Consider the following 11,915-nt stretch of genomic DNA (forward strand, 5'->3'; position numbering starts at 1 on the left):
TATGAAGCGCGCGTAGGCACAGATTTGATCGTAAAGTGTGCGTCCCCCAAAATCTACGGCAAAGTCCATATTTCTTAAAACTGTCTTTGACGTGGAAAAGTGCCTAGCGCCATGTCAGGGCCTGAGCAGGCGCACGCGCTATTGCTTGTCAGATTGCTGTAGGTATTTGGAAATATAAGCCATTTTTGCTGCTCTTAAAGGATTTAAACATTGACAGGCGCTCTTTTATATGTCAGTGGCATTAAAAAGGCATCGATTATAATTCCGCAAGTGTTCAGCTGCGCACAATTTCAAGCTCATTTACGATTTACAGATTTAAGGTCAGAAAATGAGGCCTACGCGTGCTTTCTATGGGTACCTTCGTTTTATTAATAACAAGTGTGCGCTTTTGAGAAAGGGGCCTGATCATCAATGCCATGGATGTGGCACATTTCTAGGAGAGAGTATGAAATTGGCACATTCAGATCCACCCATTGCCTACGTGATGTTAATGAAAGAATTAATTCAGAGCATTTTGTGGGAAATGAGATTCGTTCCTAGGAGAAAGTTTGAAATTGGCCCTTTCAGATGTTCCAATTGATGACAGTGCTTACATTTGAAAACTTGTTGTGAATGAGATTTGCACCAGAACTATGATAGTTTCATCATGCCTCGCCAAAAACCTTCTGTCAGAAGTGGGATTTGAACCCACGCCTCCATTGGGAGACCAGAAACCTCACAAACTGAGAAGGTTGGACAACCTTGAGTCTGGCGCCTTAGACCGCTCGGCCATTCTGACACGGCTCATACATCCTAAAACTGATGTTACCGTGTCCAAAGTCATGTCAGTTCTCTGTTCTCCCAACATGTCATGCAATCCATTGTAGCATGTCTGTTTGTTGATGTTCCAACAGAACATGGTCAATGATCGTCATCCCAAAGCCCCAGTGGCCTAATGGATAAGGCACTGGCCTCCTAAGCCAGGGATTGTGGGTTTGAGTCCCATCTGGGGTGCGCTTCAGCAGAGTGGTGCAGCGGAAGCGTGCTGGGCCCATAACCCAGAGGTCGATGGATCGAAACCATCCTCTGCTAAGAGCCCTTTTCTTGAAGGCTTGCATGGCTCTGTTTCTGAGAAAAGGCTGGCAGAATGTTATCCCGTTTTCACCATAATTGGAAAGGCAGCTGTACTTTATTTCTTAATTGCAAGTTTATTCAAGACACCTGAATCATTGGCATGGTGCCAACAGTCTACATCAGAGTGGCCTGCTTTGCCAGGGCCTGTAGGTTGAGTCGTGTCCGGGCTGTGCTCGAGCAGAGTGGCGCAGCGGAAGCGTGCTGGGCCCATAACCCAGAGGTTGATGGATCGAAACCATCCTCTGCTAGGTGTACTTTTATTAAAAGCCTGCATGGCTCCGGCTCTGAGAAAACGCTGACAAAACATTACGTCGTTACACCACGTGTCCTCGTCATTGGAAAGGCAGCTGTACCTTATTTCTTAATTACGAGTTTTTCAAGACACCTGAATCCTTGGCATGATGCCAAAATTCTACATCAGTGTGGCCTTCTTAGCTAGGGACGCTAGGTGGAGTCATGCCCTGGAGCGTGTAAGCAGAGTGGCGCAGCGGAAGCGTGCTGGGCCCATAACCCAGAGGTCGATGGATCGAAACCATCCTCTGCTAGCAGTCCTTTAGTTAAAAGCCTGCATGGCTCTGAGAAAACGCTGACAAGACATTACTTCGTTTCACCATGAGTCCTCATCTTTGGAAAGGCGGCTGTACTTTTTTTCTTAATTACAAGCCTATTCAAGACTCCTGGTGACTCATTTATGAAGCGCGCGTAGGCACAGATTTGATCGTAAAGTGTGCGTCCCCCAAAATCTACGGCAAAGTCCATATTTCTTAAAACTGTCTTTGACGTGGAAAAGTGCCTAGCGCCATGTCAGGGCCTGAGCAGGCGCAAGCGCTATTGCTTGTCAGATTGCTGTAGGTATTTGGAAATATAAGCCATTTTTGCTGCTCTTAAAGGATTTAAACATTGACAGGCGCTCTTTTATATGTCAGTGGCATTAAAAAGGCATCGATTATAATTCCGCAAGCTGCGCACAATTTCAAGCTCATTTACGATTTACAGATTTAAGGTCAGAAAATGAGGCCTACGCGTGCTTTCTATGGGTACCTTCGTTTTATTAATAACAAGTGTGCGCTTTTGAGAAAGGGGCCTGATCATCAATGCCATGGATGTGGCACATTTCTAGGAGAGAGTATGAAATTGGCACATTCAGATCCACCCATTGCCTACGTGATGTTAATGAAAGAATTAATTCAGAGCATGTTGTGGGAAATGAGATTCGTTCCTAGGAGAAAGTTTGAAATTGGCCCTTTCAGATGTTCCAATTGATGACAGTGCTTACATTTGAAAACTTGTTGTGAATGAGATTTGCACCAGAACTATGATAGTTTCATCATGCCTCGCCAAAAACCTTCTGTCAGAAGTGGGATTTGAACCCACGCCTCCATTGGGAGACCAGAAACCTCACAAACTGAGAAGGTCGGACAACCTTGAGTCTGGCGCCTTAGACCGCTCGGCCATTCTGACACGGCTCATACATCCTAAAACTGATGTTACCATTACTGTAATCATAACTTAGGTTCGGTGAATATCGTGAATATTTTACTGTAAGTATTGCAAGTAATAGTAAGTGTTCAATATTACTGTAAGCATCACTTCTCTTTATCATACTCTTCATCTGCCTCTCAGACTGTTTCCAATCCACACAATTGGTAAAAAAATACCATTAAAAAAAGTGTGTACCATTTTGAGTTGTTGTGTTTACCCGATGTTAACTGTGTTGTAGTAGTGTTCAACTTTTGCCTACCTGTGTTTAGCATTCATAAAACAAGTGCATTGCAGTGTAAAATGTCTGTTTTAGTGAAAAGTTTGTGTTTAGAGTTTTGCAAAAAGAGTGCATGATTTGACTAATGGGTTTAGGCCACTATGAATAGAGGTTAAGGGTTTTAGCAATTCAGAGAAACTGTAAGATATTTCACTTATGTTTGTTTTAGCAGAGGGAATTTACACTTTGTAAATGTACTCTTTTCATTGATAAATTTGTCTTTAAATCTTAAAATAATCTTATTAACATGTACTCAACTGTGCAATTTGTTAAATACTTTTAATTAGTATATTTGTAATGTACAATGTACACTTTAGCACAAAATAGGAATGTTAAATAACAAACTTTCTGGTATTTCATTATATTTTAGTAAATTAAAATATAATTATTTTTACAAGTTTTAATGTAGGGTAATATAAAGGATACGTACCATAGGTGATCTACAGAAAAACTATTTCATTTAATAATAGTATAAAAAAACAAACAAATTAAGTAGTGATTAGTGAAACATGATTTTGTGACATTTAACCCAGTGAGTAGTAAACACATACATACATTACACACACACACATGCACACACACGCACAGAGAGAGAGAGAAAGAGCGAGCGAGAGAGAGGGAGAGCGAGCACGCACGCACAGAAAGAGAGAGAGCGAGCGAGACGCCCGGAGCAATGTATGATGACATCTGCAAACGAAATTACCGTGAACAACACAGTAGGCGCGCATCAGAATCTAAATCGCGGCTGGCTTGACCGTGTTTTTTCAAACCACGGCTGGCTTGACCGCGGTACATGGACTTAATGCACATGGACTTAATGCGCGTGTCTTGGACTCATAACATCTGAAATAAATCCAGCATCATAAGCAGCTGCGCTTCTCTCTGTCTCACGTGCACGCGCTCGCGCATCTGTCCGAAGTCTAAACATAAACTAAAGTAGTAATCCTTATGTATTTGTTCAGTTTTATGCGTTTCATGCGAGCTGAGGCAAACTATCTCTTTTGTTTCAAATATAATCCGCTGCATCTTTGTGCCTCTCTCACTCTCGCGCACGTGCAGAGAGCTGCGCTCTGTCCAAAGGCAGATCACTAGTAATCCTGTTTATGATATGCATTTCAAGGAGTTGTAGCATACCTCGTGTTTAAAATATGATCGCGTTCCGCTGGACAGATGTTTTTAAAGGCATCTGTAAGAAGTTTTTTCCCTCGCTTGGCAAGCCGACCGGACGTGACATGGGGGCGTGGCAGCATCGACGATCCCATTTTTTAATTCGAAGTTCGAAGCTGTGACTTAATTTCGATCGATTTCGATTTAAAATCGAAATTGTGACACCCTTAATGAAGACACTTCCTGTGTCCCCATAAACCATGGTAATAGCATAGTTAACATGTCATTATACACTATTCATGTCCTCGTAAACCACATTTGCCAACCCAGTATGAGCTTGTCCATATACACAGTAGACTGAAGTGAATTCTATACAGCTAAAAATGAGGCACGAAACACCTACAGCAGACTTTGGATGTGCAACAGTGCTCTCCATCATCATCATGTAAACCATGATTAAACAACATAAAAAACACGAAAAGCAATTAAATCATGATTTATAAGCTATTTGAAAATATCAGCAGAACTTACTGCATTTCTGCTGAGGTGGTTCTGTGATGGGTGGGATGGTAGGACTGGTGGTGAGCTGGATGGTGGACTGGATGGAAGGAGGACTTGTGGTGGGCTGGATGGGAGAAGGACTTCTGGTGGGCTGGATGGTGGACTGAATGATAGGAGGACTGGTGGTGGACTGGATGGTAGGAGGACTGGTGGTGAGCTGGATGGTGGGATGGATGATAGGAGGACTGGTGGTGGGCTGGATGATAGGAGGACTGGTGGTGAGCTGGATGGTGGGCTGGATGATAGGAGGACTGGTGGTGAGCTGGATGGTGGGCTGGATGATAGGAGGACTGGTGGTGAGCTGGATGGTGGACTGGATGGAAGGAGGACTTGTGGTGGGCTGGATGATAGAAGGACTGGTGGTAAGCTGGATGGTGGGCTGGATGATAGAAGGACTGGTGGTAAGCTGGATGGTGGACAGCATGGGAGGAGGACTGGTGGTGGACTGGATGGGAGGAGGACTGGTGGTAAGCTGGATGGTGGACTGCATAGGAGGAGGACTGGTGGTGGACTGCATGGGAGGAGGACTGGTGGTGGACTGGATGGGAGGAGGACTGGTGGTGAGCTGCTGGTTAGTAAAACCTCAATGATACAAAAAGAAGAAATTATTCACCTTCTGTAATAAGAACAAATGTCCCCTTTTTCTAGCAGTGACTGTGCTCCTTAAGTTAAAGGTTTATTTATATATATACATACATAAGATATAAGATATGTATAAGATTTTAAAGGGGCCATGTCACATCTTTGGTGTCCCCAGAGCACATATGTGAAGTTTTAGCTCAAAATACCATATAGATAATGTATTATAACATGTTAAAATTGACACTTTGTAGGTGTGTGCAAAAAATGTGCCGTTTTGGGTGTGTCTTTTAAAATGCAAATGAGCGGATGAAGTGCAAACACTGATTGCAATGATAGTGGTTTGTTGCAATTGAAACTCAATTGTGCTGTGAATTATTTTCTCTCTCTCTTTTTCTCTGCACTAAATGGCAGTGCTGTGATTGGATAGTGCAGATTAAGGGGTGGTATAATTACAATAAGAGCTCCTTATAACATCATAAGGAGAGCCAAAGTTCAACGACCTATTTTTTCATGTGCTTGTAGAGAATGGTTTACCAAAACTAAGTTACTGGGTTGATCTTTTTCACATTTTCTAGGTTGATAGAAGCACTGGGAACCCAATCATAACACTTAAACATGGAAAAAGTCAGATTTTCATGCCATGACCCCTTTAAATAATCACACACACTTACCATTAACTAACAGTTCGAATAGAGCCTTCATTCTGTCAAGGCATTTTTGAGAGTTGTCTGACAGCTGCCATTTTGGCTGGACCAAGTTTTTTGCTTCTTCATTTTTTTTCCAATGAAGACTATGGCCTTGTACCCCACTGTGTTTAACTTTTCGACCTGAAAATAAAGATATATATTATATAATATATATACAAATATAAGCAATTATAAATGTCTGAAACATTGTGTGCTGTAATTATTTAAATAATAACTACAGATGTTAAACACATACCAAAACAGATGCCTCGTCAATAACATGAGAGGTGGTTTGGTTTTTGTTTTGGTTTTTCAACCACGTCTCCTTCCTGGCCTCAAATTTCTGAAGTTTTTTTGCCAGTCTTTGCTTTCTTGGCTGTACTGACTGGCAATATTTGCAGGTCTTGGTGGCCACACCAATAGCTGCTTTGCAGCTCACGCATGTGGTTATAGTTGACATCTTAAAACTAGAATATAAAACAATCATTTAATAACCAAGTGACTGCAAAAAATTAACTGCATTATTTAAGCGTTACAACTAATGTTTGTAATTTGGCCTAAGCATGAACAGTAATGTCATCAACACTTCATGTGTGTTTCATATTTTCAAACACGATACAGCACGACATATATATATATATATATATATATATATATATATATATATATAGAGAGAGAGAGAGAGAGAGAGAGAGAGAGAGAGAGAGAGATTTACCGCGGACCATTAATTATAGACGTGTGAAATTAGTTGGCAAAATCAGCTATATATGACTTTTAGTCTATATCGCACAGCTCTACTACAGATTCAATTCAACAATAAATTGATAAATAATTTTACCGCTATAAGTTTTACTGTACCTACATCATTTTGATTCTGCTGCAGTGACGTGAATTTGAAATCAATAAAGTTTTCAACTTATCATATCACTCTGACCTCGATTAGCACATTGCCGCCAATTGCAGCAAACGTTAAATGCGGTGGTGAATATAATGTTGGTGATAAATAATTAATGAATTATGGCTTATGGATTACAGCACGAACCAACTTTATTAATCAGGTTCCGTTAGCATGCTGATAGTATGCGTATTCCTTACCTTTGAGGATGTAACTTGCAGAATGGTGGCAAAAGAGTGAATCTGCTGACCCTTTTGATACGTTTCGCTCACGTGTCATTCAGCGACCTCTTGCAATACGTGCCCACACGTAAAAACGTGATACCACTTTTGTGACACTGTTACATTTAAATTAGGGCGCGCTCCACTACAAACTGTCTGCTGCGGGCTTCATTACATTTCAAAGGTCGACTGTCTCGTAACATGAAACCCAAAGACAACTGTTTTAGGCATATTATAATATGTGTAATAGTAAAATTATAAGTTTATTTCATTAGGCTGAATATTAGGCTATATTTCCAGCAGAGTGCCTGGCTGCAGCTGAGGTTATGCCATCCAAACAGGTCTTAGGCCTTAGGCTCCTATAGTTAACATATCCAATAAAGCACTGCACACACTTTTTTGTCTACTAAAATCTAACATTAGAGATATAAGCAGCAGATATAAATGATTTGAATGACTGTGATAGGTTCCCCTGGCATGAAACCCTACAAAATCATAAAGATTATCAAACAATCCTCATTTTGATCATAATTAACACACACAAACACACACATTTTAACAATTTATTTAAGTCCACTTAAACAAAGTAATTTACAAGGACATAAATAGTACAGATGCAGTTAAATACATGGACAGAATCATGGACCAGTTGCATACCTGTACATCAAATCTATACACACTATGCATAACACTCAGTTGCTATGGATATAAATAGCATTGTCTTCGCCATATACAATGGCTACCTAATGGCAGACAACGCACAATATTTTACTTTTGGGGCATCTTAAGCTGTTGTAGCCCTGATACAACCAGTCTGTGTACATGTCCTAAACTCCCAAATATGAAAACAAATAGTCGACTCTGGTAACCTATGTTTTAGATTATGTTTAGTAGTGGTTGATATTTAATGACTTTGTTCATAAAAGCTTCCTCCAAACTAGAATCAAAGTTACATGCATTTTCCAAAATAAACATCTCAGTGTTTCCGCTATATACATTCAACCGTGGCGGCCCGCCACTCCTAAAACATCCCCGCCACGCCTGCGGTTGTGGATAGAAGGGATACAGCAAACGAAATCTCGTTGGATGAGCACTGTTTTATCCTAATCCTTTAACCAAACCCAACTCTAAACACAAAATTTCACACGATTGTAGGATGTATTTGTATCTAATTTAGCCAGAACCGCTGTTTTCATCCTAATAATCCTACCTCCAAATCTAATCCTTAACTTTTCGGCATTTGCTGTATCCCTTCTAGACAAAACCCACAGCGGCATCTCGCAAAAAAGCTACCGAAATGTCCGCTCTGCGAGACTGGCTGTCTAGAAATAAATTCCTTTCTGGATTCGCGTTGTTCATTCATTTATAATAAATCTCCTAAAATATCATAATTTCCTCCATGGGTTTAGTTTCATGCACAAATAGATTTAAATCAACAGAGGATTATTAAGCTACGTTTCTGTTTTGAGAAATAATAATAAAATAAATAAGCCTATACGAAATATGTTGCACTTAAATAATTATTAAATTGACAAAACGAATAAAAAAGTATTTGACTTTCTGTTCTTTTTTTGTGACGCGCTCTAAAACCAAACCAGCAGAAAACACGTCATGTTTTTAATGATTATAAATAAGCACAAGGTTTTCTCCTTATTGTGAGTTTACACAAATAAAAATACATCATTTGAAGTTTCGAATGTTGTTTTACTTTTATCTTTATGACTATAAATTTAGGGTAATTTAAGCTGCAAGGTCATCACGCATATGATGTTCACCGGCGCATATCTACACCAACACAGCGCAGGGCTGCGAGAAAAGACATTATTAAACTTTTGATTTAACATATTACGAGTTTTTTGGACATTCATTTGGAATCACTGTACTCATATTATCAACTTATCAGGCCATTAGTTATTCAGAATATAGGCTATAAGCGCAGCGCACTGCTGAGCGCTCAGCTGTCAGTCAATCGTCTGTGCTTTAGATCGACACTCACAAAGTTTCACATTAAATAAGATATTTGTCCAAAAACAAAAGGCTAAATACTGAATACTACTTATATGCGACTGCAAGACATTAATAGTCGAATCTGTTTGTAAGGAAACTTACATTATTCCTGTACGAGAAGTAAGTTGGTAATAGAAACTTGAGGCAGACGGTGAGACTGTTTTATCTGTTTTCAGACGAAACAGCAGGGTCGGGGTACCCGCGGGTGAACTGCATAATATTTGATCTAACGGGTGTAATAGGCTATTCGCGTGTCATTTGTGTTGTAAATGCAGGTCGGGACTCAATAGACAAGAGTAAAATGCGGGTCTGACATCCAAGACCAAAATTCGACTCGTTTTTAAATTTCCCGTGCTTATTTGTGATTAAGATCTGTCTGAAGACCGGTAAAGGTTTATATTTAACTGCGCGATTTGCGGTGTGACCGGCTCGGGGTCACAGTCTTTATGTCAAATGGTACGGGTGTGAAATAAAATTGCTGCTGATGTCGGATAACTGGTCGGTTGTTCTGTCAATCACAGCGGTGCGGATTATCAAACAGGACTGCATGACTTTGTAACAGCTCTGTACGCTAAACACGAGGACGAACTTGCAATGCACACTACATTAAAACTACAATGAAATATCCGAACTACGTACGTAGCTGTGTAACGTTTTTTTAAAGAAAATACAGTTTAGATCAAACATAGAAAAGCAATATGCTATAAATATAAGGAAAAGTAAATGACAGCGTGAAAATTATAAAAAAATACATGTTAGTTTACTGTAGCCTATATATTCTACATAAAAATTTTTTTTTACATTTATTATCATCATGGGCGCCCCCTGCCGCCACAGCTGAAAAAAATCCTAGAGGAAACACTGTACCGTGTCCAAAGTCATGTCAGTTCTCTGTTCTCCCAACATGCCATGCAATCCATTGTAGCATGTCTGTGTTTGTTGATGTTCCAACAGAACATGGTCCATGATCGTCACCCCAAAGCCCCAGTGGCCTAATGGATAAGGCACTGGCCTCCTAAGCCAGGGATTGTGGGTTCGAGTCCCATCTGGGGTGCGCTTCAGCAGAGTGGCGCAGCGGAAGCGTGCTGGGCCCATAACCCAGAGGTCGATGGATCGAAACCATCCTCTGCTAAGAGCCCTTTTCTTGAAGGCTTGCATGGCTCTGGCTCTGAGAAAAGGCTGGCAGAATGTTTCACCGTTTTCACCATAATTGGAAAGGCAGCTGTTCTTTTTTTCTTAATTGCAAGTTTATTCAAGACACCTGAATCATTGGCATGGTGCCAACAGTCTACATCAGAGTGGCCTGCTTTGCCAGGGCCTGTAGGTTGAGTCGTGTCCGGGCTGTGCTCGAGCAGAGTGGCGCAGCGGAAGCGTGCTGGGCCCATAACCCGTAACCATAAATCGAAACCATCCTCTGCTAGGTGTACTTTTATTAAAAGCCTGCATGGCTCCGGCTCTGAGAAAACGCTGACAAAACATTACGTCGTTACACCACGTGTCCTCGTCATTGGAAAGGCAGCTGTACCTTATTTCTTAATTACGAGTTTTTCAAGACACCTGAATCCTTGGCATGATGCCAAAATTCTACATCAGTGTGGCCTTCTTAGCTAGGGACGCTAGGTGGAGTCGTGCCCTGGAGCGTGTAAGCAGAGTGGCGCAGCGGAAGCGTGCTGGGCCCATAACCCAGAGGTTGATGGATCGAAACCATCCTCTGCTAGCAGTCCTTTAGTTAAAAGCCTGCATGGCTCTGAGAAAACGCTGACAAGACATTACTTCGTTTCACCATGAGTCCTCATCTTTGGAAAGGCGGCTGTACTTTTTTTCTTAATTACAAGCCTATTCAAGACTCCTGGTGACTCATTTATGAAGCGCGCGTAGGCACAGATTTGATCGTAAAGTGTGCGTCCCCCAAAATCTATGGCAAAGTCCATATTTCTTAAAACTGTCTTTGACGTGGAAAAGTGCCTAGCGCCATGTCAGGGCCTGAGCAGGCGCACGCGCTATTGCTTGTCAGATTGCTGTAGGTATTTGGAAATATAAGCCATTTTTGCTGCTCTTAAAGGATTTAAACATTGACAGGCGCTCTTTTATATGTCAGTGGCATTAAAAAGGCATCGATTATAATTCCGCAAGTGTTCAGCTGCGCACAATTTCAAGCTCATTTACGATTTACAGATTTAAGGTCAGAAAATGAGGCCTACGCGTGCTTTCTATGGGTACCTTCGTTTTATTAATAACAAGTGTGCGCTTTTGAGAAAGGGGCCTGATCATCAATGCCATGGATGTGGCACATTTCTAGGAGAGAGTATGAAATTGGCACATTCAGATCCACCCATTGCCTACGTGATGTTAATGAAAGAATTAATTCAGAGCATGTTGTGGGAAATGAGATTCGTTCCTAGGAGAAAGTTTGAAATTGGCCCTTTCAGATGTTCCAATTGATGACAGTGCTTACATTTGAAAACTTGTTGTGAATGAGATTTGCACCAGAACTATGATAGTTTCATCATGCCTCGCCAAAAACCTTCTGTCAGAAGTGGGATTTGAACCCACGCCTCCATTGGGAGACCAGAAACCTCACAAACTGAGAAGGTGGGACAACCTTGAGTCTGGCGCCTTAGACCGCTCGGCCATTCTGACACGGCTCATACATCCTAAAACTGATGTTACCGTGTCCAAAGTCATGTCAGTTCTCTGTTCTCCCAACATGTCATGCAATCCATTGTAGCATGTCTGTGTTTGTTGATGTTCCAACAGAACATGGTCCATGATCGTCACCCCAAAGCCCCAGTGGCCTAATGGATAAGGCACTGGCCTCCTAAGCCAGGGATTGTGGGTTTGAGTCCCATCTGGGGTGCACTTCAGCAGAGTGGCGCAGCGGAAGCGTGCTGGGCCCATAACCCAGAGGTCGATGGATCGAAACTATCCTCTGCTAAGAGCACTTTTTTTTGAAGGCTTGCATGGCTCTGGCTCTGAGAAAAGGC

At 41.4% G+C, this 11,915-nt stretch overlaps 6 non-coding genes across 6 annotated transcripts; 3 read left to right on the forward strand and 3 right to left on the reverse strand.

Moving 5' to 3' along the window:
• Positions 1 to 666: 666 nt before the first annotated feature.
• trnal-caa (transfer RNA leucine (anticodon CAA)) lies at positions 667 to 778 on the reverse strand. The gene is made up of 2 exons: positions 741 to 778; positions 667 to 712 (listed from the first exon to the last, which is right to left on the reverse strand). It is a non-coding gene; the product is annotated as a tRNA-Leu (tRNA).
• A 142-nt stretch (positions 779 to 920) lies between these two features.
• Positions 921 to 993, forward strand: trnar-ccu (transfer RNA arginine (anticodon CCU)). The gene has a single exon. It is a non-coding gene; the product is annotated as a tRNA-Arg (tRNA).
• Positions 994 to 2,462: 1,469 nt separating this feature from the next.
• trnal-caa (transfer RNA leucine (anticodon CAA)) lies at positions 2,463 to 2,574 on the reverse strand. Its single transcript has 2 exons — positions 2,537 to 2,574; positions 2,463 to 2,508 (listed from the first exon to the last, which is right to left on the reverse strand). It is a non-coding gene; the product is annotated as a tRNA-Leu (tRNA).
• A 7,338-nt stretch (positions 2,575 to 9,912) lies between these two features.
• On the forward strand, positions 9,913 to 9,985 carry trnar-ccu (transfer RNA arginine (anticodon CCU)). Its single transcript has one exon. It is a non-coding gene; the product is annotated as a tRNA-Arg (tRNA).
• Positions 9,986 to 11,459: 1,474 nt separating this feature from the next.
• Positions 11,460 to 11,571, reverse strand: trnal-caa (transfer RNA leucine (anticodon CAA)). Its single transcript has 2 exons — positions 11,534 to 11,571; positions 11,460 to 11,505 (listed from the first exon to the last, which is right to left on the reverse strand). It is a non-coding gene; the product is annotated as a tRNA-Leu (tRNA).
• Positions 11,572 to 11,715: 144 nt separating this feature from the next.
• Positions 11,716 to 11,788, forward strand: trnar-ccu (transfer RNA arginine (anticodon CCU)). The gene has a single exon. It is a non-coding gene; the product is annotated as a tRNA-Arg (tRNA).
• Positions 11,789 to 11,915: the final 127 nt, after the last annotated feature.

The sequence above is a fragment of the Paramisgurnus dabryanus genome, chromosome 6 (assembly GCF_030506205.2).
Source record: "Paramisgurnus dabryanus chromosome 6, PD_genome_1.1, whole genome shotgun sequence".
Taxonomy (NCBI): domain Eukaryota; kingdom Metazoa; phylum Chordata; class Actinopteri; order Cypriniformes; family Cobitidae; genus Paramisgurnus; species Paramisgurnus dabryanus.